Genomic DNA, 27,700 nt, shown 5'->3' with positions numbered 1-27,700 from the left:
CCTTTAGCTGCAGCCAGAATGACACTGCTTCTGAAGACTGATATAATCCAGACATTGTGGGTTTATGGATGGCCACCAGCAGATGGTGCAAATCTGCACACTGTGGTGGCTCATTGTGTGTGAGTCCATAGCAAAAAGAAGCCATGAAAATACTTAAATAAACAGACCTCACTCACTTGCATGCATGGTGATATCTGTGTCTATCACATGATGTCCTGCACAATAATATTTGTGGTTACACACAGGAGTGGAAAATCATTATACTACACCAGCTCCCTTATGATGTAACAGTTGGTTATTGAGTGGTCTGATATAAACTGCAGCTTGGGACCTGGGACCAGTAAAGGCACCTGGCAATGTATAAGTGCCATCTTTATCTGGTACATGGTTAAATAAAAAACAGTCACAAAGCCTATGTGAATGACAAGGTATAGATTTTGACCTCATGTGTACATGACATCCAAAACATTGACTATTACTTCATAAGCCTCTGTAAAATGATCTTTGCTAGCTAAAATATTTTGGAGAATGAAACAGTAAAAAAGACAGTTATGGACTGCCTTCCCAGTATTCAGCAATATTTGCTTTGTTTGTTCTAGTTTACTCATCTCATGTCATCTTCTTGTCTGCTTTCCCTGTTGAAATTTGCAATGGCAGCAGGTCAAGCCATATTTCCCTGTCCCTAGCTATACAGATTCCAGTTCTTCCTGGGGAATTTCCAGGCATTACCCAGCCAGCTAAGTGATATAATCCCTCCAGTGTGTCCTGAGTCTGCTGCAGTGTATCCATCAAGTGGGACCTACCCAGAGCAGCCCTAGGAGGAGCTGCCTGAGGACATTCTTAAAAACATACCCAAACATACTATCTCAACTAGCACTTCTTCAATCTAGAGGAGTAGCAAATCCTAAATCACTGAGCTTCTCATCCTATCATGGAGTGTAAGCCCAGCAACCTTGCCAAGAAACCTCTGTTCTGCCGATTGTATTCATTCTTTTGATCATCAACCACAGCTCATGACAATAGGTGAGAACAGGGATGTAGAGTGACTGGTAAAACCAAGAGCTTTGTCTTTAGACTCAGCTCCCACTTCACCCCCAAGGACTGGTACAGTACCTTCAGAACAGCTGCTGCTGCTGCTCCAAACCACTTATTAATCTCAAGTTCCCTTTTTCTGTCACTCGTGAACAAGATTGAGTTTACTCAAGTTTGTTTATTCACTTGCCTAGGTAAGAGTGTGGGTAATGGCAACACTGCCTCAACTGTTGTTTCCTACTTTGTGCCTGGCACTGCTAAGTTCTGATTCCCCATGATCCTGTGGTTTTTGGAAAGTGAATATATTGACAGATTGGTAAGCATCTACCAGGGTGTCTCAGAACAGCTTATACATACATCTTCTTAACTTGTCATATTTACTTCTCATGGTATTACTATTAAATCAATGCATTTTATCATCTCTGAAATGGAATCTTTAAATCAAAGAAAAAAATGGGCAAGTATTAAAATGTGTTAAATACATACAGGTATATGGCCATAACCTCATGACTTGCATCAGACAAATTGTTCATACTCATCAAAGAGAGCAGTGAGTTGTGATAAAGTGTATTTGATATAAATATGAGACCAAGCATGAGAACTGGTTGATTTTTGTATTAAAATATATAGAGGTCATGCTTTTTTAAAATTAATTTTAGCCATCAATGTGGCATTAAGCAAAAATGATCAGAACTCTAGTTGTTGCATAAATAACAAAACAAATTAACTAGGAGCTATTTATTCAGGCAGGCAGACATACTGTATATAAATTGGTCACAGCAAACAGTTTAAATTTCTACTCAGAGGTGGGTGTTCAGTTAATTTGTGAATAAGTATTGTTTACTGTGATATGTATAAAAATAAAAGAGAGTGATTATTCATTTTGTAGCAAGCACTAAACTTGGCTCAGTCTTTATTCACTATAATGTACTAGAATACATGCTGTGAATTTTCCTGATGAAAATTAAAAACGCTTTTATTTTTTTATAAAAACATTAAACTGCAAACAAAAACATGGCATGAATACTTTCTTCTGGAATACAGATCATACTTCAGCAGTAGTAAGTGATTAGTAAAACTGTAAAACTAAGAAAATGTATATTGCTTTTCTTATTTTGACTAACATGAAGATTCATCTTTTCTGTAGGCAGATGGTCAGCCTGTCATTATACGATCTTTTTAGAATTAAATCAAGCTAAGGCTACTACTCACTAGAGGATTGAACCAAAAATCTCTCAAGCAAACACAATGCCCCAAATGCAATAATCTGTAAGGGGTTTTTTTTAGGTTCTTTCAAAAAATTAATTGTTTCAGTTATTACAGAACTGAAAAGAATCAACAGAGCTTTAAATTAACCAGACTAGAGTGAAACTGAGTAATGTTGGTAACATGAATCAATGATTTAGCTCTGCAGTTAAATAAAAGTTTCTGGTGTTCTCAATTTGCCCAATCAATATTTCGAAGCAATGAAATCTTTAATATTTAGGACCTGGAATGGAAAATCTCTGTGAGAGAGTTCAGTTGCTTTCTAGTATAAAACCCACAGTAGAATATGTTAAGCAAAGAATGGAAAAGAAATTCTAGCTACTAAGTTTAAAAAAAAAAGCATGACCCAGACTGACCTTGTATATAAAAGCAGGGAGGCCCTAAAGACTCAGGATTAATCTGAACAGCTAAGCCTGATATACAGATATGAAAAGGTTTGTAAATGTGACAGACATTCTCTAAGTTCTCCCCAAGACATTTGCAGCTAAACAAAGAAGACATTTAAGGTATAAAAATGTAAAATACAAAGTAATTAGTAACGGGAGGCAGTCTGACCCAGTACTCTGACCCTAAATCTTTGTTTTTTCTCTACTTTTCACTCTTTGCCAGATGTGAAAATGTCTAGGGACGGCATTACAATTTTGTATCAGATTCAAACAAAGGAGTCATAGCAGCAAAAATCCAGAATACACTGAATCGCTGAAGCATTTTTGGGAAAAAAAAAAATCTAAAACAGATACTGCTTTATTTATAACACCACTCTGTCACAGAAGGTAAAGGAGCATGTTCCCAATTAAGTGTTCCCCCTGTGACCCATGCAAGAGGAAGTAAAGAATGAGAGATGAGGTGTTTACCCAAGGATGTTGGAGATCAGCTTTAAAAAAGCTGATTCATATCAGCAAGGCTTCTCAAACAGTATAAAAAAAAATCCTTATATTTAATTACTAAAGTACATACATATCACAAATAAGCATATAATTCCTCTTAATATTTGATCATTCCTGTAAAAGCTCCCAAGAAATATGTTCAAAACATTTATCTGTTGGCTCAAAAACGTTTATGCTCAATTGAAATTCTGGGTCTTATCTTTTAGGTTATTAGAGAATCCATTTTTAACGATATAACCTAAGGTGACATGGTGTCTTCACAGCCCCAGGTCACTATCTGTGTAGATATGCACATTCTCCATGTGTTTGCTTATTTTTTCAGCATTCTCTTCAGTTTTGCTTATATATCCCAAAAACATGTGCATAAGTTTAATTGGTAAATCCAAACTGGTTTAAGTTTATGCATTAGCCTGCCCTGTGATGGGCTCACAACCTGCTACCCTCAATGCTGCAATAGGCACCGGTTTTCTGAGACCAGAACATCTGAGTCAGCAGGTCTTGAAAATGGATAGATGGCAAATGCAGCTATAGTTAAAATGAGCACATACCAACTTTTTTTTGAACAGTCAAAGGCTTATGAGCAGGATGTGTACTGTTGAGGGTACAGCAGCAATTATAACTTGTACCATATACTGCCAAAGCTATGCTTAGGCAGTATCAATTAATACTCACAAGATCAGTAACTGGGGCCCACTCTGACCAAGTTTTCTATAATGTACCCTCACTAGCAGCCAAAGTGAAAACTAAATAAAAACTGAAAGAAAATTGCATTATCTCCATTCCTAATCATCGTTGTGTACCACTGATTAGAATAATTTAACAATCATAAAGAAATAGGTAGATTTTTTGCTTTTTACATAAGCACATTACATAGATAGATAGATAGATAGATAGATAGAATGAATTTGATTTGACCAAGGGGGAAATTTTGCTTTTTAAATAGGCACATTACATAGATAGATAGATAGATAGATAGATAGATAGATAGATAGATAGATAGATAGATAGATAGATATTCTTCATATATACAGTATATATTTTTTGCTTAAAGAAAATGTGCTCATGAAAAATGTATTCATTTTCAAATCCATTTCTCTTCAGTAGGTAGACAAAAATGATGAATGAAAGGCAGGAAGCCACTCAGATTAGGATGTCAGTCCGTCACAAGGTTCACAAAAACACAGGCACCTGCCTGCTCTCACAGTGTGGCAATCTGGAGAGTGACCCAACAGCAGGTCTTTTGACTGTGGAAGGAAACCGGATACCCTGGAGAAAAATGGAAGAATATGCAAACTCTACAAAGGACCCCTGCCTGGGATAGAATCCGGTGGTCAAGAAGCAAGCTCTCAAAGGAAGCAGTGTTACTCTACTCCTCTATAAATCATCACATTAAACTTTGATATCACTGTTACCTGGATAAAGTCAATAAAGAAAGTAAAACCTCAGTGCTGCTCTTTCTCTGACACTGTAGTCAACAAATCATTAAATATACTGTGATAGAATTAAATTAAGCATGCTTGTAGAGAGGCATTCAGAACAGACTGATCACAAGTAAATCTTAACAGTTCCCTGAAATGGGAGATCGTTATGCACCAGATCAATGTAATCCATTCATTATGTCAAACTGCGTTGTCCTATAGAGGGTCAAGGTGAGTTACAGCCCAAATCAATATTATTTTTACTGTTAAAATTGATAATAAATGATGAAATTTTCAAAGTCATTTTCTTTCTTGGTACTTCCATTCATCCATCCATTTTCTGGGCCTAATTTGTCCATTAAAGGGTTGTCTTATTCTGGCAGCATCAGCTTTAAGGCAAGAATCAACATCTTATATTACAAATGACATTAACTAAACACAACTCATGTATTTGAATCTGTTGATTGATAAATTCTTAAATATAAATAATTTAATAATTTATAACTGCAGTATAGTGTCCATGGTGTAATGCTTATGAAAATAATAATATCAATGTATGGAAGCAAACCATTACTCCAGAATGAGACACCTGACTAACAGATTGAATTGCTGTGGCTTAAAAACCCCTCTATCACAAACAACTGTGTTCTGTTTAAAGCAAAGCCAAAAAGTAAAAATACTTTGAATAAATGAGTCATCTATAAACGGATTGCATTTGGAGTTACGCCCTTATGGCTAACAATCTGTAGAAATAATTAAACTATTAATGTATCCATATTATTGACTCTCTGAACAACCACCTTTCATTTGAATGAGGATTTTGTTTTGGGAGGGGGGGCCATGCCTGGTTTTGAGCTGCTGTGCATTGACTGTGCCATCTCATGCTGTTCGACAAGGGCAGGCTCTAACAGGCCAATGCTGTGTGTAAACTTGCAGCTGCTTCTTTCGGCCTTCTCAGTGAGCAGCTGGTGTTCATGATAATGTTTAAGAGATCCTGTGAGGGGGTGGATTACACAATGGGGAAAAAAATAGCATTGACTACTGCATGAATAATAATCATTATTATTAATAAACATCAGAGGCAGCAATTTGTGAATATGGAGTATTAAATGATGTACCCTATCCATAGACTTTATAAGTTTATTAAAGTACAGCTAAGAGCTGCACTGCACAGCAGTTCAAAACATCACTTAATGTTAAAGCTTTGAAAAGTGGCTTGCATTTTGTTAAAATGCGTGCAATTCTATTGACTGTGGAATAACTTTACTGCCTCTCAGCCCATGAAACCTAGATTTAATTGAACATTAGCTGTAAGGGGCTTCACTGAATATTTCTGTTTTCTTCAATATCTCTAAGACATGCATGTTAAATGTATATATTTGTTATAAGTGAGTCTGGTATTAGTTTGTAAGTGTGTGTGTGTGTGTGCGTGACTGCTCTTTTGATGGATCATGATGATTGCTGCCTTGCGCCCACTGCTACTAAAATAGCCTTTGACCACCCATTACCATTACTTTTTAATTAATGTGTTAACAACAAGTTAGTGTGATTATGTGTATTAATGTAAGACATAACAGTGGGTTGTCTTTTTCAGAGGTGCTTCCAGCCTTATACATATTGCTGCTAGGATGCACTCTGGATCCCTTGTCATAGACAAAGCAGGTTGAAAAAAGTCTGAATTAGTGCACACCACATTAATTCTGGGTGCTCAAGAGAAATGTAATGATTTACTTCATAAGGTAGAAGTACATAATAAACAAGAATATTTGCATCATATAGTTGGAATATTAAATTGTGTCCTTTAGTTTAAATATTTTAAATCTTAAGGATTCTTGATTGTAATAGTAATTTGGCATTTTTAATCCACTGATAGGTCCATAGGGGTTAAATCCCTGGTAAAGGATCAAGAATAATATACCATATATACGTATAAGTCAGGCCTTGAAACCCAAAAAACGCCAACATATATGCCCGTTCAAAAATGCGACACTTACATTTTTTTTTTACATCTTCTTGCCTCCTCCAATCTTGCATCAGTTTCTCAGACACATTGAATTTTGTTGCAGCAATGCAGTTACCAATTTCTTTCGCTATTTCAACAACGTTTAATTTAAAACCAGCTCCATATTTTCTTCTGATCGAATGCTCCATCGTAGATAAGGGATGCGCTTATGATAAAGGTGTATGAGGATGTGAGATACAAAAAACACAAATCAGTGCAAACGTTGCTTCAGAATAGTTTGGGTATTACCGTGTGGTCACATAGGCACAATGGAGAGAGAAAGAGAGAGAGAGGTTAGCAGCACACTCTGATACAGTGCATTGCCGCACCCATATTGAAAAAAAAGGCAGTGTACTCCATGGTTACACTCTCAGGTGGGCATTAGCATATCATAATCTCTTGGACAAATAGCGTGAATTTTCCACATTTGACTCATACAACCGATATTATAAAATGCCAGAAATTATACGATAAAACCAAGGCCCAACTTATTCACAGGAGAACTTATCCACGAGTATATACAGTAATAGTTATAATCATTGACATTGAAATAGTCTGAAATGATACTCCATGCTTATAATTGAAATTTGTCATTTTTAACCTCCTGGGAGTTTCTCTTAAAGGGCTATGACCAGCTGTAAATAATCACATTCCACATGCCTATATTACCAATCATCATTTTTTCAAAGTTTTGTAGGAAGGAGTAACTTTGATTACCTCATATCTCATTTGGGTGAACCCTTGGTATTTGATGATGTGGCATACACAACTTCAAGTCATTCTAATAATGTTTGCTGAAGATACCTATTGGTTTACTCTTTATCACAAGGGTGTAATTTCCTATACAAAACAGGGTCCAAAAAACAACCTGATGAATGAGTGTGGGTCTGTGCCTTCAGTTCAGTACTGAACTCTAAGTTGTAAATGGAGCTGCCAAGGTAGGTTTTCACTGTATGCTTGATTCTGCTATTATATGCATTAACACTCCACCTTCATACAATAAAAAATAATACATACAGTACATTCAGTTTTAAGCACTCTAACGGACAGTACATCTTAATATTGAACTTAAGCACCATGGTACAATTTACTGTCTGGATTTTTAAGTTGTGCATAAATCTTCACAAACAGATGCACTTATACTGTAAATAGAATTTACAGATGGTAAAAAAGTACAAAAAACAGTAAACCACGGTATACTTAGTTCGCAAATATATCTTTGAAATTGACGTTATATTTTTATATATATGAGAAACCATAATAAAGTGCAGGAGCAATAAATAATACAATGACATCAGAAATAATGTGAATCTGTTGTTCATAATACTCAAAGCACAATGACCTTTCAATCCAGACTGCTGTCATCTTCAGATTTTAATTTTAGATAGGCGGAGGAAATTATTGCAGAAATTACAAATATAGGATGTAAATGACAAGTCCTTCAGGACTTCGGAAAGATCTGCCTAACACCTTAGGTAGTCAATGACTAGTGTAAAAGCTTTTCCAAGTATGTGGCCCCCCTGCAGTGTTTTTCCATTAATATTACTTCAGCTTTAAGTCCACATTGATTTAACTAGACAAAAAGAATAAAAAATTCAGTATTCGTCCCTAAAAGTAATAAGTGCATGGTACTAATTCATATGATCAATTCCAACACCTTCAGAAGGTGGATAATAAAAAGTCACTAATCATAATTTAAATTGTGAGTATTTAAAGAAGATCCTACATGTTACATGGCTTTACATATAAATCAGGTTAGCCACTGAGATTTTATAAAGTTTACAAAAGGCTGTCATATTATTAATCTCTAAAATATTTAAGCACACAGAAGGTTAAACATTTAGAAAGTGACCCTGCTGCTGCTAAGGTATAATGCTTTAAATACAGATAAATACTGGTAGAACCTGCTTACATCATCCTTTGCGGTTAGCAGGCCTGCAGAGGGCAGTGCAATTAGGAGAAATTCAGGACCAAAAATACACCAAAGTCTCCCACGCAACTTGAATTACTGAGATTCTTGGCTGGAGATCAAAAAGGTCACAAATTCAAGAGCAATGTCACTTGAATCTTATGAGGAATGATTTCACTCTCTGTGCTTATGTCATTTTTTTTGTTTTGTTTTTAATAATCAATTGATCTTTGTGTTGTCAGAAGGGCTCTTACATGCTCATTAGAAGAGGTCAATAATACAAATGTCTAATTTTTCAAACCTGCATTTCTATTATATGTGTGGTAGATTCTAAATGTCATTCTTGTACCATGTACAGATTCTGGTGCTTTTATCCATATTTATGCTAAGCAACATGGTACTTGCAATGCATACCATTTTAATGATGGAATAAAAGGAGTGGCAATATTGACGTGCTTCTGCAAAAATAAGGCAATTTATGAAAGTTAATTTCATTCAGATAAATAAAAATAAAACATGAAAAATGTTTTAGCTGCTCTGCTTTCAATATAACATTGTATTTATGGTCACAAGGTGACTTCAAAGCAAAGGAGTAATTCATGCTACAGTGAGTGAAAGGAGGAATGTCTATGTAGCTTAAAGAAATCTTAGCAACGAGAGAAAAATAAATACAGTATCTGACTCTGCAATAGTAAGTGTTGCTGCATCATGGATTCAGCATCCCAGGTTCAAATAATTTGGCTTGCTTTAGTGTAGAGTTGTCCTCCCCACATGTTTTTCCCACAGCCATGTATCTGTGTGGAACAACTGTATTGTATCCTGCTTGGTGCCCAGTGCTGGCGGGATCAGCTTTTGCTCCTTGTGACACTGAATAAGACTGGGCGAGTTTAAAATAGTGATATTTTATTGTGGCATAATATTGCCACTTTAAAGTGGTGTGTAAGTTTATTTGTGTGCTCTGTGTCAATCTATCCAGTCATCCAGTAATGGTTCTGCTTTGTGTCTGGTGTTTTCAAGATTAATGGATGGTTGGTTTATAGTACAAGCGTGTCCTAATATTAGACCAAGGGATAATCCTACAGTGTGTTCCTTACCAATAGTCACCTGCCTGGGCACACCACTGTGAATAATATAAGCTGGCCATTATAACATGTGGTCAATATACATGTTTCTTATATATGATTAATAGGAACACCAGCCAGAAAATTGGTCAATTCTTTTTATAGTTCTTTGAATGTTACTCTTTATATTTACTGTATGTTTAATCAAACCATACAAAAACACATATGTGTCTTCCTTACAGTAGTGATTCTCAGTCTTTGCATTGGCGTATCAACCCTAGAAATTTAAATGAAGTACCACCATTTTTCTTTCTCAAATTCTTAAGTTCTGAACTTTTTTAAGTAAAACTACAAGTTTTTTAAAGGTGTGAAGAAGGTTGGCTAACTCTCTCTCTTTCTTTCCTAGTACACGAAGTGGAAGTGGACATCTACCAATGGTGAGATGGAGTGCTTGGTCGAAGAACTCCATGCCCTCAAGAACCAGATTCAGAAACTCCTGTCCAGATGGAGGTACCATCTGAGGGAACTGAAGGCTCGCCTGCTAAAAGAGTTCACTCCGACATCTAAAATCATCACAGCTCATCGCGATTCAGCAACCTCGACTCCACACAGTGACACTCACTTTCAGGACCAAGTGAGTTTTACCCCCATGCCTCGCCAGAACGATGACGACAACGATGAAGGAATGAGCCTTTTTCAGCTATGCAGGCATGGATTTAAAGCTAGATCACCTCCATCGGCCCAGGCAAACATTCTGTTTTTGACTAGTTTCAGTCAGGTTTTAGAACAAATCAAAGTACAGAAACTGCACTTGTTAAAATAGTAAATGACTTGAGGGCAGACAGAGGTCGTTTATCTGTTCTCATCCTCTTAGATCTGAGTGCCGCGTTTGATATCATTGATCACAATATTCTTATAAATCACCTTAGTCAGTGGGTGGGCATCTGGTAATGTCCTAAATTGGTATGAGTCTTATTTAACAGATAGAAAATTATTTGTTAGTTGTGGTAATTATACATCAAAGACACATGATATTCTATATGGTCTTCCACAAGGATCTATTCTGGGTCCACTGCTCTTTTCGATCTACATGCTTCCATTAGGTCTGATTATCTCAAAGCATAACGTAATATACCGCAGCTAAGCTGACAACACACAACTGTATTTACCAATAGTGCCTGATGACCCCAACTCTCTTGGTTACTTGTGTTTCTGAGTGGATGAGTAGTAATTTTCTTAAATTAAATTAGGAGAAAACAGAAATCTTAGTGATTGGCAAAAATGGATATAATGAGGATATTAGCAATAAATTTGATCCATTAGGCTTAAAAGTCAAGACAGAGGTAAAGAATTTAGGGGTAATTATTGATTGTGACCTAAATTTTAAATCACATATTAATCAGATCACTAGGACAGCATTTTTTCACTTAAGAAATATAGCAAAAATTAGATCCATTATAACTTTGCAAGATGATGAAAAATTTGTTACTGCTTTTGTTTTTAGTTGACTAGATCACTGTAACACACCCCTCTCAGGACTACCAAAAAAAAAAGACATTAATCGATTACAAATAGTGCAGAATGCAGCTGCTAGAATCTCAACTAAGAAAAGAAAATCCGAGCACATCTTTCCAGGTTTGATGTCGGTACACTGGTTACCTGTGCCATTTAGAATTGACATCAAAATACTGCTTATGATTTACAAAGCCTTAAATAATCTCGCTCCATCCTATATTTTGGAATGCCTTTCGCCTTACACTCCAAATCATAACCTTAGATCTTCAAATTAGTGTCTGCTTATAATTCTTATAAAATCTGGAATAGTTTACCAATAGAAATTCACCAGGCTAATACAGTGGAGTATTTAAAAAAAAACAACTGCTAAAATCTATTATTTTAATATGGCTTTCTAATAGCTCCATTTTAGTGTAATCCTGACATTCTGTATATGCATTTAATTATCGTTTTATCAAGTCTCAGCAATCCGTACTAACCCCTACTTTCTCTGCTGTTCTTGGTGCGCCACCACAACCTGATCAAGGCGCCATGCAGTCCCTACATTGATGGATTGAAGGCCAGAGGTCCACATGACCATCATCATCTAAATCTTCCACGTGAAGCTTGAAAGCCACAAGGACTGATTTAGGTCATTTATGTTAGGTAGAATGCCTGGTGGTGGTGGCTGGGTGGTCTCCTGGCCTCCGAACCCCTGCAGATTTTTTTTTTTTTTCCAGCCATCTGGATTTTTTTTTTCTGTCCTCCTGGTCATTAGACCTTATTTTATTCTTTGTTACTTAGTATTGCCTAATCTTAATTTAATATTTTTCTTTTTTCTTTCTTCATCTTATAAAGTACTTTAAGCTACATTATTCATATGAAAATGTGCTATATAAATAAATGTTGTTGTTTTGTTGTTTTTTTTTCACTCCAGAAAATACTGTGTCTGGGGAGTTTTAACAAGGTGTATGTATAGTTTTTGCGTTCATCGGTGCGCCTTTTAATTTTTCATTTGTACAAATTTTTTTAAATGAAATATTTTTAATGTATTAACAATAGTGTGGTTTATTATGGAATAAAAATTAGAAAGGTTGAAATTAAAATAGTTTGAATTTATGTAAAATATATAATTTGGAGCTTGAATTTATAGCAAGGCTGGGGACAACACCTTAAAATAAATACTAAAAAATTCAAACACTGTTATCTCATTGCCTCACAAATTAGGGAATGTCAAAATAAATCTGAATATTTTAGTCCACACAAACTCTATAACAATACATTTAACAAATCAGGTTTGTCAGAAAATCACTTTTTTAGGCTAAAGATATCTGCTGTTGTGAGAGTACATTTGGATTAGACATTAGCTGGCTAATAACACTTATAGAAAAGGAATATTTAATCCACACATCAATTTAACTAAACTTTCAAATGTCACACACTGCATACTTTAGTTTTCCAAATCTAAACCTCTCGTAAGTGATCAAAGTTTGCTATTACTTATGCTTGTGTAAATTTCTGTAAGTGTACAAATTACTTGTAACCAGAGACAGCATTGCATTTGTGGCTTGTTCCATTAATTCTTCCATAACCTCTTGGTTCCAGATGAGAGTGTAAGTGAACATGAGATGACTGATGAGTTGTTGCAGTTGCAGCAGTTTTTCTGATACTGTATTATATTGGACTATGGTGGTGGATGAGAAGCAAAAACCTTTAATGAAGTTTTTGATCTATCAGTCAGTCTAAATTATCATAAGGACATACGCTCTTGGCCAATTAAACAAAATTGAGGAATTCACTCTCCTTAATGGGGTGAGGTGTTCAACAGCATAGGTTAACCTAAGACCTAAACTGCTACTTCTACAGATCAAGAGGAATCTGTTAAGGTAGTTTGGGCATGTAGCTGGAATGCCCTCTACACCTCTCCCATTGGAGATATACCAGTCACAGCCTTCTAAAAGAAGACCTAGCAGGAAAATCCAGGACATGCTGGGGGAAACTATATCTCTCAGCTGGTCTTAGAGTGTCTGGGAATTCTTCAGAAGGATTTGGAAGATGTTGGTAAGGAAAGTGTGGTTTAGTGTGTTCAGTTTAATATTTTGGCACAGAGACCCCCAACAACATAAGCAGAGTGAAACCGAAAGTGAAGATATGAGTAGTGAGAAGGTATCTTTTCAGAGAAAGGGAGATGCTTAAAGGACATGATTCTGGCTAGAAATTATACATTATAGATTACTAACAAAAAATAATCTCCCTTTTTCCATTGATTCCTTAAATTCCCTAACTCTAACCTCTTTCCTCCTTGCCTTTTCTTAATCCTGATTTTGTATGAGTTTGCTCATTGAAGTATTGCAAAACTTGATATTTCCCAAATTTTTAAATAATGCTCTGGGGAAATTTCTATTTCCTTTTAGAGAGCACTGGGTAATTATTAATACTCTTGTGGCTATTGCAGCCAGATATTTTTCTGGACATGTTTTATGGCTCAGTGAGAATATTGAATTTAGTTTTATTTAATCGATACTCATCTTGTTGTCTAGCTGGCTTGTAATAAACCATTTATAGGAGTTGATACTCAGTATGGTAAAAGATATAAGCTGTATGAAAGGCTTCTGTACAGGTTCAACTTAAGGACTTTTTAAAAGTGTTTTTAATATATTCATTTTAAGTATTTTTGCTTTCTATAATATAAATACTCTCTAAATAGAATAAATGGTGTTCTTAATTATACTTGTTTACATATATTGTATAAAATGAGTTGATTTCTTATGTTCAGATATGTTGCTGCATTTAGCTTCTAGGTGAAAGAAGGAAATGAAATTAAAACTGAGACAGTGGGAGTCTTGATAAAAGGCATAATTATAAGCTAAACAAAAAACAAAATCCATTTGCAAACCTTTAATGGCCCTTGAGATTAAAAACAATGAATAAGTGTTCGTAAATGACTAATAATGATGATAATTTATGTTTTAAAGCAAATGTTGAAAGAACATTTTAGAATTGTGCCATATTACTCATTCCCAAACATTGTTAATGTACTTCACATATTTTTTTTGTACAAAAATCACCACAAAAGTAACAAACACATATAAACTGTGACTTCAGAAAGGTCATGAAATTAATTCAGACCTTTTTTTATACAGTTAAGTGCACCTTGATATATGATGCAGATTCAGTTCCTTACCAGACTGTCCAGACTGGAGTTTGCACATTTTTTCAGTGTTCATGCACATTTTCTTCCTCTATTTCTGTTTCCTCACATATATCAAAGATGTGCATATAAGGTTGGCAGGCATATCTAAATTGTTAATGTATAAGTGAGTATATGTGTGCCCAGTGATTTTACAAGCAAAATTGATTGAGGTGGCACAGTGTCCTCTTTCAGAATATGACCACTAAACAAGAGTAGGGGCAAGAGTAGAGTAGAGGCAATGCCACTACTCTTTTCTTAAAGAAATGAAAACAGAAAAAAGTAATATGTCTATTCTTGCTAGTAACACTGACAAAGGAACAGTGACTTTTTGATATGAACAGTCCGGTGGGTTTGCAAACAATTAAAAAATGATTTTCTACATACTTATTCTTTTAGTACCAGAACTTTGGTCTTCCTTGAAACAAGGGCATCATACTACTGGCTGTGTTTTTATGAATTAAAAGAAGCACATATAAGGCTTCCTTCATGGCTTTTTCAAATTTATTAGGCAGTTTTTAGGTGAAGATCGAGGAGCCACTTAGCCCTGAACAGTTTAGGGTCTTGTGCTTAATGTATTCCTAATTACTGTGGCTATCTTTAAGGAAGTAAACTGTAGGCCTACTAGATGTTTTGTACCTTGTTGCTGGTTTACAGGGAGTAGCTTGAAGTAGAAGTGAAAATGCATGATTGCACAAAAAAAAACTTTCTACTTTTTAATGCAGAGAACCATGGACACTATCACAAAACATCTCTGAGCTGGAAAGTGTACACACACATTAAAGTGCAAACCTAGAACACTGCAGGGCAAGTAGGTTGGTGTTCACTCTGGACAGAGGAAGAAGCTCTGACTTGAAACTGGCATCTTTATGACCAGTGTGTGGCATTTTTTGATGATTATTTATTTTCTTGTTCTTTGGATATCTAGGGTATTAAACAAGGGACACCATAACTTTATGAACCTTCTTCTCTTTATTTTATAGTATATATCTTCACATTTCATAATATATTTGTTTGTTTATTTATTGATTTTTGTTTGAAATATCACTCCAAAGTGATATACGTAGTAATGAAAAATTGTCTATTTCTGATTTTTTATCATAAAATAATAATAAATTGGCTATGTGAAAACACTGCTTCACAGAGATCAAATCCTAACTACATTCAAATAGTTTTTTCATGAAATTTCTTAGAAATTACAAAATTTCAGTTTGGAAATGGTCACATTTGTAGCATGAAAAGAAGACTTAGTGTAAGATGAATTTGCGAGAAAAAGCCAGTATTAACTGACTTTGTATTTAAGCCTTAGGGCAGAGCTGACATAAATAGTAAATTTGGACAATCTTAGTGCTTTTAAATGTGGAGGTAAAGAAAACAGGAAAATGAAAATGAAGCAGCAGTGTCTTACCCATTATTTAAACCAAAGTTCAAATAAGCTTTTCTTAAACATTTTTGGAACTCTAACTATAATAAATATACTTCTTTGAAAGATATTATAAATATTTGGTAATCACAAACTTTGGATTTCCTCAGTTTCCAAACATAACAATTAAAGGTGCCAGCATTTCATCGCTTTCTATTCCCAGCAGAAAATCAAATCCTTTCATTTTTTCATATTATTATCTACTGAAAGAAATCTGGCGGCACAATAAAAAAAAAAAACCTCTTTACTTACTCCCTGAGATCTGATGCTGCATGGATTCTAGTTGCTACATTTACACAAAGCCACCTGCTATACTGTCCGAAGTACTAGGCTGTTCTGCTACCTCTCACATTCATTCATTATTTGAACCCACTTTTCTCAATTAATGTTTAATGAGGGCACAGTCTACAGCATCTCCTCACAGTGCTGTCAGCTTTGGAAGAAATGCCTGATTGATGAGCAACAGTATAAGTTACTGTATAGACATGTGCAGGAAATATTAATTCTGCTCAAATCAAGTAACAAAATTGGAGAAGAATAAAATAGATTTTAAAGTAGTAAATGCGTATGAAGATGCAGTCATATATTTAATAATAAAACATTGCATATTATTTGTACTTATTTATTGCACAGTGTCTGTTAATGTGGCAGTTCACATGGCTGTTTTGATAACATATCCACCTTGTGCTTCTTTCAACTCTATAGTACAACTTAAACCCATTTTACACATAAATTACGAGGCCTTTCCCAGGATATATGCATGTGTTCGTGTTCCTAGCAAAAGTTATAAGAACTTATCTTATGACAGTATACGTCTGCACAAGTGTCATATTTCTCAGTCTTTTTAACAGCTCGACTGAAGTGGCTAGAACTGGCAATGAGTCATATTACAAGATTAAAATCAGGAGTTTAAGATACTTTCACACAAGACCACACATGGAGCTCAGATCTAACAGGACAAAGCCACAGTGTGGGAGTGGGTACAAATAAACCCTTGATAAGTGCACAACTTATCTACTAAGCGATATATGTAGGAATATACTTGGAAGTAACATGTATAAATTTTCTTTTGGGATTTCAACTTCCTTCCTCTCATAGTCTGTAAACATACAAGCTTAGAAGAGAAACATATTCATGTGTGTACAGGCGAGTGGTGGTGAATGACAAGTCCAAACTATGTCTTCAGACATACAACCCCGTTGTTAGTAAAAAAATAAAAATAAAAAGCAATGTGTTTGAAGATCGCATTTCCAAAGCAAAAAATTATGGATTTAAATTTATAAGAAAAAGTCTTTTTTTAATTAATGTGTTTTGTCTTAATGCATGATTTAGTATTACATTATATGAATATATTCCTAGAACACTTATGTAATATAATTACAAACATGACCTGGAAATTACCACTTCTGTCTAGCTAGGCTTTCCTCATTACTAGCCAATCTCTGCCAAAATATTCCTCTATCCATTGTGACCAGTAGGGGGTGTTGCAGAACCCCAAAACCCCAGACACAAATCCCAGGTGCAAATGTGAGGTTTATTATGATAAATTACCTTACAAAAGGCTTCTTTAATAAACTCAATCACAATTCCAATTATTTTCTCTCTTTCTTTCTTACTTCTCCTCCACTCCTCCCAGTTGAGTTTTGTCAATCCTCCACACCAGACTCTAACTCTCCTGGGTGAGGCAGAATAGCTTCTTTCAGCCAAGACCCAGAAATACTTCTGGTGCTACGGCATATCTTGTTGGAAGTACTTTTGGGTGAAGTGGAACTGTCTACAAGTACGGAGCATGGCACCCACTGCTGGCCCATGGAACCCCACTGGACTGCATCAAGGCACTTTAATTCCCAGCATGCCCTGTGGGGTGTTCATTTCAGTACCGAGGCCCAGGGTTGCTGCCATCTAGGGTATGGAGTCCTCCCCAATTGCACCATTATGTTGTCTTCCTGGCTGGGTAAGAGTTCTTCCCCGCCCTTGCTGGGATGCTGTCACACTATACAAATTGTTAGCTTCTCCTGGCAATTTCATGCGTATGACAGGAAGTCACCTGCCTTTTCTTCTTCCTGGCCTCCCAGGCAGGTAATGTACTGAGAGAATCACATCCTGGCAGGGATGCCAGCTCAGAAATGCCATCCATTAACCATGTTCATATCCTCTTGACCCAATTCATTGTGGTTATGTTTTATTATTTTTTGTGATTCTCCTCAAAACAATTCAGAAAACTTTTAGTTCTATATTTAATGTGCTATTTCATAGCTGCTCTTCCTTTTTATGTCTTCCATGAGGGTTCCAGTCTAACATGTGGCATGGGACTGTATTCATTCTCCAACACAAGGAGTGCACAATCCATATCCTTTTATGAAGGTTATAGTACTGTATTTATAACTGAGTCCTGATGTTTCACACCATATGTCAATGACTACTGCTGATAAAGATTTGCAGCTTGTGGGTGAGGTCTGTGGTATGATGCCATGTTTGCGATCCACATAGTAATACAGACTTAACATGTAAGTGTATCTTGTAAGGTTGTCACATGCCCAAATTGTTTTCCACATAGTGAAAACATTGCATGTATTAATGATCCTGGCTTTAATATCTTCATCTGAACCTCCAGACAATACTGACAAGTTATGTCAAGTGGTTGGCCTCATCCAAGAACTGTTCTTCGACAGTATTTGGTACATTATGTTTGGTGTTCATTATCATGATTAGTTTTGGTGCCATTAATGTCTAGACCTGTTAACCTTGCAACTTTGTGGAGCTTCTTTAACTTGAGAGTGGTGAGATTGTGACAGCAGGCAGATTTCATCATTAATGTACAAATCCTCAGTTTTCTGGGTGAGGGTCTATTAAAAATTAATCTTGACTGGTGTGTAACTGTCTTCATCACCCAGCATATCACCAATAGCAGTATCTCAGGGAACCAACAGCAACTTTGTCTGCCCCTGTATTGACTATAACAGGCAGTGACAGATCAGAGTTATGAATGACTCTAGATGTTGTTCTTTCTTACATGCTCTTGATCAAGCAGGTAGTCTTCTGTTAGTTGCGAATGTGTCTAAAAATCTCCACAAGACTGTCCTATCCACCTTTTAAATGCTATTTCATATCTATAAAGCTTGCAATCTGGTCAATACAGGACCCTACCCCTAAGTCTGGAAGCCAACTTATTTTTTCTCAGTTTGGCACCAAGTGGAGTTTTAATTTTGTTTATTATCTAGAGTAGGGGTGTCGAACTCCAGTCCTGGAGGGCCGCAGTAGCTGCAGATTTTCATTCTAACCATCTTCTTAATTAATGGCCAGTTTTTGATGCTAATTAACTTTAGTCTTAACTTTAATTAGCTTGACTCATGCCCCTTAGTTGTTGTTTCCTTAATTAGCAGCTGGACAGTAATGAGACATAAAACAAGCAGGACATGACCAGTTCACCTGTACCCATCAAACAAAATCTGACAATAAAGATGAAGGTCTCAGTAAGGTTGATCCCTCAGGTTACCAAAACATTTTAGGAGTTCTTAGAAAAAAACAGAATATCAACAGTTTTGGAAACGTCTGCTGTGGCAAAAAGGGAGCAGTAACAAGCCATAGAATTGAATAACGGGTTTAATTAACAGTAAGAGTCAGCTTCTCATTAAGGAACCAGTTGGAGTTTGAAGCCCCAATTTAGCTGGTCATCTGTTGGCTCGTTTCAGGTCTCATTTCTGTTTGGCTTTCATTTAATACTTAAGACTTAGTCCTTAAAAACAGGGCTATTAAAATAGAGAGAAAAGAAGTTAATTAGCAGTGAAAATTGGACACTGATTAGGAAAAGGGTTAGAAAGAAAACCTGCACCCACTGTGGCCCTCCAGGCCTGGATTTTGACAGCTGTGATCTAGAGTATCCTGGTGAAGAGTAAAAAGTGTTTATTCCTTTCCAGGTTTGTCAGTCATCTAGATTTCACATTATGACTTGTTTGATGATATCTTCCACTCATGTGGAACTTTCTCTTCAATCCATACTAGGGGGGATCATAACATCTGATTAATTGTTAATTGTTTGCATTATAATAATATATTTTTCACTTTATTAGTTTTAGTGTTCACCGTCTTATATATAACTAGCCGTCCCGCATGGCTCCGCCCGTGTAGTAGTGAAACAGGACAAACTTTAAAATTCAACAAACAAAAAGGTATTTGTTAGCTAAGTGGAGGCAAGGTACACACCAAAACTCCTGACATCACGCTTCCCCCTCCCCTTGGCCTGCAGCTTCTGTCTCAGATTAGCACAAATATTTTGCTCCTGCAAGTGAACGATGATTCTTAGCGCGATGAGACAAGTCGCAAAATCAACCATAATGTTCAAGCAAATTATAGAAAAAAACCCAATCTAAATCCATTAAGTAGTTCTCTTGTTCGCTAGCTAAGTGGATGTAAGATACACCCCAAGGCTAGCTCATGTGTGAGGAGGGAAACACCAGGGCCAGCTGCATCTCTCTTGGATTTGCGCGAATAAGTCGGTACCGCAAGTGAACTATGATACTTAGCGCGATGAGAGAGGTCGCAAAATCAACCGGAATGTTCAAGCAAATGAAAGAAAAAAAACCCAATCTAAATCCGTTAAGTAGTTCTCACATTAAAAGCGGACAGATATACACACAGACAGACAGAAGTTAGATTTTAAATATATAGAGATGTTCTAAGAAGAAAATGTTTATTGTATATACACTGTTTAGAAATTCCTATTGCTTCCTTAATTAATAAGTTTTCCACCCATTCTCTTTTATTAATTCGTTAGTTTTCCTTAAAATGTATACACTTTCTTTTATATTCCTTTTAAAATGGATGTTTCCAGGCCCTAGTTCTAAACCTCTATTTCACATTTCTATGCTCTTCAATGTTCTCAGTTGTGCGGCTAGTGATGTAAGTTATGAACTCATTCTTACAAACGTTCATGTTTGAAGTCAAGGTGAATACAGTAGTAATTTGTTTCCATGTCTTGTCCAGGGATATGCCTTCAAGATATGTACAGTATTTGGAATCTATTACTGAATGCAATAATAAATACATACTGTTTTATTTGTTATTATAGGCATTAATATATCAGACTTCAGATATGCATGTTGCTCAGTCTTCTTGACATACTGGCACCCATTCCAATTGGCATTTACAAGTGTTTTTTGGTTACCATAAGTTCTACACCATAAGTATATCATCTTAATCTCATAGGCCAGGATATAGCAGGAGATATCCAGATATCAAACTTATATGACTAGATGTTGTCCAGTGTACTTCTCTAACCCCTTATTGTCTCCAACTTGTATTTATCAATAACAGCCACTAATGGTTTTCCTGTCTCACGTAAAGTTCTGACATTATAAACTAGTCCTTGTAATTGTCTTACTCGAAAGAAGAGTTGTCTACAGGATAGCTATTTTGTGGGTTTGACTATTTGTATGTTCATGCATCATTCATGGATGTTTCTTTTACTCTATTGAAATAGTTGAAGATTGGGTTTTTGTAGCATAAAACCTTTTATAGGATGGAGCTGCTACCCTCATTCCCAATGCTTCTGTTTGTTCAGAATTATGTACAAACACACACACACACCCACACTTGCACACATGCACACAAACACACACCCATGCACACTCACAAATTACATCTGCAAATCCCTCAAAACTTGCATAGACACTGTGTGATTGTACAAACTGTCCAGACTATGATTAGACCCAGGGTTCAAATACAGTTGTCTGGAGCTCCAGAACAGTAATTGTCAGAAAAAAAGCCATGTAGATAAAATTAGAATATGCAAACCCTACAATGACAATCACTCAGTTTGCATGAAACTCAAATTCAGTGCTAAAATTGTGTCCTTGAGCAACTGCAAGATTATTTTGATACAAGTTATTACACCATTGTAACTTCAAATATGAAAGGCCAATGAATTTATTATAAATCTTTTCACTCATTTTTGTCATATCGGCTTCATTATAGTTGGAGCCAAAGAAGTGAAAAAAATATCTTAAAATAATTCAAAAAGGATTACATTCTGAAAAGATATCCATAGATAATTCCCAAAGGATTTCTCCTTTATTCATTGAGTAAATGAATAATTTTACCTGATTCTGTTGCTGGTTGTCAGGTTTGGAAATGTGATCTTCTCAGTGTAACATTTCTGAAAGAAATAATGTCTATGTGGAAAAACTCAATATTAAATGCTTAGTCTGCATATATACATGCAATAGTCTAAATACATGAAACCTTTATTCTTCTATTATCTTGCTTTCCTCTTAATTAATTAAAACAGGTAAACAACAAATAATCAATAGTCACAAACAAACGAACAAACAGACAGACAGACAGACAGACAGATAGATAGATAGATAGATAGATAGATAGATAGATAGATAGATAGAGCAATCAAAATACATCATTCCAAACTGATACAATAAAACATTTAAAACATGTAAAGTAAAGATTAAATGTGTTTTGTCATAAATATTTGTGTAAAAGACTATTTTATTTTGTGCATTTTTCTTTAATTGTCTAACACTTTTACTGGTAAAGTATCTGGATTACTAATATTGTCTCAATTGGATAATGTCATTATAATTATAACTAGCCATCATGTAGCATAAAATGGTGAAGAAATTACAATTTTTCAGTTGCTAGGCCTCTGATGTCATGACCCTGCACTAAAGAACTGTAGCTTTCCGCAGGTTATGGGAATGCACATTAGTTTGACAGGTCATGTTGCTCATTGGTTCAAGGTCATATGTTCAAGTCCAGGGACAGAACTAATCTGCTATGTTCACAGCATGGGTAATTCACATACATAACAACATTTGCAGCAGTAGTTTTACAGTTCACCATCACACAGAAAAAGAAAACTAGCAACACGTCAGAACAGCTGCAAAGAAAGTAGCAAGTTTTTGTAGCTGTAGAAAAGAAGAAATAAACTATTAAAGCAACTATATCCACCCATTTAAATTATTAATATTTGGAAGCAGTATATCTGGGAAAATTTCCCAAATTCCTTATGCAATTCCTTACACAATACATGACAAAAGGATAATTATGCATTTATTTTTCTAAGACACATTAGAATTCTGTATTTTAAGGCCTGTAAAATGTGTTCTGTGGCCTCATTACTTCCTGTTTAGTTTTGAATATTATTTGAGTTCTTAGATAAAAAGCAAGCACAATGTAACTGATGCATAATTATAAGCTAATTATATCATAACATAAATTGTCTCACTGGTTCTTAAATAAATTATCTTCTACGACAGGACACTAATGTTGACAAGCAGTCAATACTAAGCAAAAGACAGAGTAACCACATAAGATCAAAATGGTTACGCTGAATATTTTTAAGCATATAGAACAAGGCAGCACTTCGGTAAAAGGAAGCAGAGAACTAGGCTTGCAATGACTTTGAAAGGTGAATGTACTGTCTAAAGGAAACATCACAGTATTTGCATGCTCCTGAATGTTGCACATAAAGATTATTTTGTATTTGCTGTTTGTTTCAAGTGCCCCTAAGGAGTCACATTATTCTAAAATGAGTTCATAGACTCAAAATGACCCAAGAAAATCAAAGAAGAACATGTAGAGATAAGCTGATTGCCTGAATAATAAGATGCAATTTTTATTTTTGTCAGTATATCAAGTGAGCTACAAAAGGCAAAATTGAAAATGCAAGTAGGGAGTTTTGGCTGTGTTGAACTGCAAAGGTGATATGCTATGAGTGAAATCAAGGGTGGAGGAGCATCAGGAGAATCAAACAGTTGAGCAACAAGAATAAATGTTGGCCAGATAAAGGAGTATATACAGTGCATCCAGAAAGTATTCACAGCGCATTACTTTTTCCACATTTTGTTATGTTACAGCCTTATTCCAAAATGGATTATATTCATTTTTTTCTTCAGAATTCTACACACAACACCCCATAATGACAACATGAAAAAAGTTTACTTGAGATTTTTGCAAATTTATTAAAAATAAAAAAATTGAGAAAGCACGTGTACATAAGTATTCACAGCCTTTGCCATGAAGCTCTAAATTGAGCTCAGGTGCATCCTGTTTCCCCCGATCATCCTTGAGATGTTTAATTGGAGTCCACCTGTGGTAAATTCAGTTGATTGGACATGATTTGGAAAGGCACACACCTGTCTATATATAAGGTCCCACAGTTGGAAGTTCATGTCAGAGCACAAACCAAGCATGAAGTCAAAGAAATTGTCTGTAGACCTCCGAAACAAGATTGTCTCGAGGCACAAATCTGGGGAAGGTTACACAAAATTTTCTGCTGCTTTGAAGGTCCCAATGAGCACAGTGGCCTCCATCATCTGTAAGTGGAAGAAGTTTGAAACCACCAGGACTCTTCCTAGAGCTGGCCGACCATCTAAACTGAGCGTTTGGGGGAGAAGGGCCTTAGTCAGGGAGGTGACCAAGAACCCGATGGTCACTCTGTCAGAGCTCCAGAGGTCCTCTGTGGAGAGAGAAGAACCTTCCAGAAGGACAACCATCTCTGCAGCAACCCACCAATCAGGCCTGTATGGTAGAGTAGCCACTCCTTAGTAAAAGGCACATGGCAGCCCGCCTGGAGTTTGCCAAAAGGCACCTGAAGGACTCTCAGACCATGAGAAACAAAATTCTGTGGTCTGATGAGACAAAGATTGAACTCTTTGGTGTGAATGCCAGGCGTCACGTTTGGAGGAAACCAGGCACCGCTCATCACCAGGCCAATACCATCCCTACAGTGAAGCATGGTGGTGGCAGCATCATGCTGTGGGGATGTTTTTCAGCGGCAGGAACTGGGAGACTAGTCAGGATAAAGGGAAAGATGACTGCAGCAATGTACAGAGACATCCTGGATGAAAACCTGCTCCAGAGCACTCTTGACCTCAGATTGGGGCGACGGTTCATCTTTCAGCAGGACAACAACCCTAAGCACACAGCCAAGATATCAGAGTGGCTTCAGGACAACTCTGTGAATGTCCTTGAGTGGCCCAGCCAGAGCCCAGACTTGAATCTGATTGAACATCTCTGGTGAGATCTTAAAATGGCTGTGCATCGATGCTTCCCATCCAACCTGATGGAGCTTGAGAGGTGCTGCAAAGAGGAATGGGCCAAACTGGCCAAGGATAGGTGTGCCAAGCTTGTGGCATCATATTCAAAAAGATTTGAGGCTGTAATTGCTGCCAAAGGTGCATCGACAATGTATTGAGCAAAGGCTGTGAATACTTATGTACGTACATGTGATTTCTCAGTTTTTATTTTTAATAAATTTGCAAAAACCTCAAGTAAACCTTTTTCACGTTGTCATTATGGGGTGTTGTGTGTAGAATTCTGAGGAAAAAATTTATTTAATCCAATTTGGAATAAGGCTGTAACATAATAAAATGTGGAAAACGTTATGCGCTGTGAATACTTTCCGGATGCACTGTATACAAAGTACAGATACACATAGTTTCAAATTGCTTCATACAATATGTATAGTAGCTATTCAAGGTGCAGAGAATAACATGATGACAATTAAAATTAAGTTATACGTATTGCGTTAATATTGCAGATGGATGATTAATTCTTTGCCATTATGCTGCATTCACATATTGACAGTAAAACAAAGTTACATCTCATAGCAGAGCAGAATGGCTGAAAATAGACGTTACATATAATCATGTCTGCTAATGCAGGTCCATCTGTGAAACATAAGAGGCAGTCGAGGGCCTAAGAGGTAAACAGAATGTATGTGCATCAGCCCTGTCCCTGGTGAAGAATTTGTTTGCCATGGCGCTTTTTTGGTCACTCATGGACGGATATCTGACCTGAAACAGCACAATGCAGGTGCTATCCATGTCTAGGCAGCTAAAGTGCAGATGACACAGAGAGGAATCGCGCAATTCCTTATTCCTCACTCAAACTTTGCCCAGCGCAGATATGATAGGTTTGTATGTTACCTACTGTAGCGTACATTACAATGTAACTTAGCCTAAATTATACTGGAACCAACAAAACTAGGCAATAATCAGTGCTGATACAGTATTTTCACCCATCTAGTTAATGGTTTTATAATTTATAAATGATACATTCCAGGACAATGTGTAATTTAATAAATAACCCTATCAGATTCTTACTGTATGTAGAAGTTTTTTCAGTTTATTCTTTGATATTTATTAGCCTAATCTATTCATGTTTTAAATCTGAATAATGACTTCTCTCCAGGTAAAAGCTGGAGAGTTGACTTGTGTGCATCACTCAGATAAGCACAGCCTGAGCTACAACGTTTCTGATTGTTAACAAAAGCTGAACCGTAATTTCTTATTTTTATTTTTTTAATATTTAATTGTTTGTGTAATTGTTAGTGCTTTTGGTATGTTGTCTTGCAACATAGCAGGTCCAAAGCATATGTATTGGTTTTCTAAAATATTATAGCAACTTCCTTAGCGAATGGGTGTTTGGTGGTCACTGGATGTTGTTTCTGTTATATAAAACTATTCAGTAAATTAACTGAAATAATTTAATATGCTTAGGCAAGCAATTTTAACACTATTATTTAGAAGACATTAATCAATGAGTTATTTCTGCTTTATAGAAAAATATTACTATACTTGAAGGAAATATGATAAATTGTGGTTAATATGCAATTGGCCTTATCCTTGATATTGATAAGGTTGGCATATTTGTAGCTGGAAATCTACAAAGGGAGCAAATGAATCACATATTGTAAAATAGTTTTTTATTCCTAAGCTTTCAATTCCTACCAGGAATCATCATCAGAGGAAAATGATTTGACTTACAGGAACCAAATGCAAATATATAGCAAATAAGGAGGGGAGAATAGATGGATGTTGGTGGTTGGAGTTGATGAGTTGGGGTTCGAGGGTGTTGCTCATATTTATACATATATATATACAGAAATATATATATATATATATATATATATATTGTAAACAAGGCGCTTTATAGCCCCGACCCGCATAGAATAGGCAGAGGCACGTGTTCACACTCACAAATATTTATTTTTCTTCAGCTGTGTGACACGTCTTCCCCGTGCCACACAGCCCAAACACAGTCCAAGGCACAAACACAAAGAAGCCAAACACAAACCCACACTTTCCTGCTCCACCACTCCTCCCAGGCAACCTCGTCCTCTTCCTCCCGATTCTGGCCTCGATTGCTGGGAGGCAGGCCCTTTTATGCCCCACCCGGAAGTGATCCAGGTGCCTGACCAGCTGGTCTTAATTGCACCTCCGGGTGGGGCTGATAAACCGCCCAGTGTGGTGGCTGGATCTCTGCAGCACCCCTAGCGGCCACCCCATCTCCCAACCGGGCTGCTGTGGTGGACTCCATGTCCCCTGGAGCCACGGGGGAGATTGAGGAGGAAACCAGTGCCAGGGAGACTGCCCCCAAGCGCCCCGGGGGAGGTATTGCAAAGTCCATGATGGCTCCCCCGGGACGTATGCATCAGAGGCGTCCCGGCCGGGCATGGGACCCGGCTGTCCGTCACAATATATATATATATATATATACAGTATACATATATGTAAATATAAATTAACCAATGTGTATATAAACCATAGAAATATCCATAGAAATATACAGTATACAAAAATGAAAGGTTATAAAGGTTGTGCATTACAGAGACTAAGGCCTGATTTTTTTGAGTTTCTTTATGAGGAATTAGGATGTACTGTATTCAGATGCAATAATGCATGCATTATTAATAACTAGACAGAGATGCTAACCTTCAAGAAAGCTCATATATTTTATGCCACCTTATGCAAAGGCACTTTTGAATAAAACAAAAACACAGATCATTGTTAAGCTGAAATCATAAATTACATTTATCTTCTTGATTTACATATCATCATACTAATATATATTTTTATAGCATAATTTCTTCAGTTTGATATTTAGGAAATGCATGAAACAACAGCTCATCGATGGCAACATTGTTTTCAGAGTGTATGTTGTTTTTAAAATGAAATACCCTTAAGGTTTGAAAACCTGTTTTTATGCTAAATTATTCTAAGC

Source organism: Polypterus senegalus, chromosome 3 (assembly GCF_016835505.1).
Source record: "Polypterus senegalus isolate Bchr_013 chromosome 3, ASM1683550v1, whole genome shotgun sequence".
Lineage (NCBI taxonomy): Eukaryota > Metazoa > Chordata > Cladistia > Polypteriformes > Polypteridae > Polypterus > Polypterus senegalus.
Note: the sequence above shows the minus strand (reverse complement) of the source record.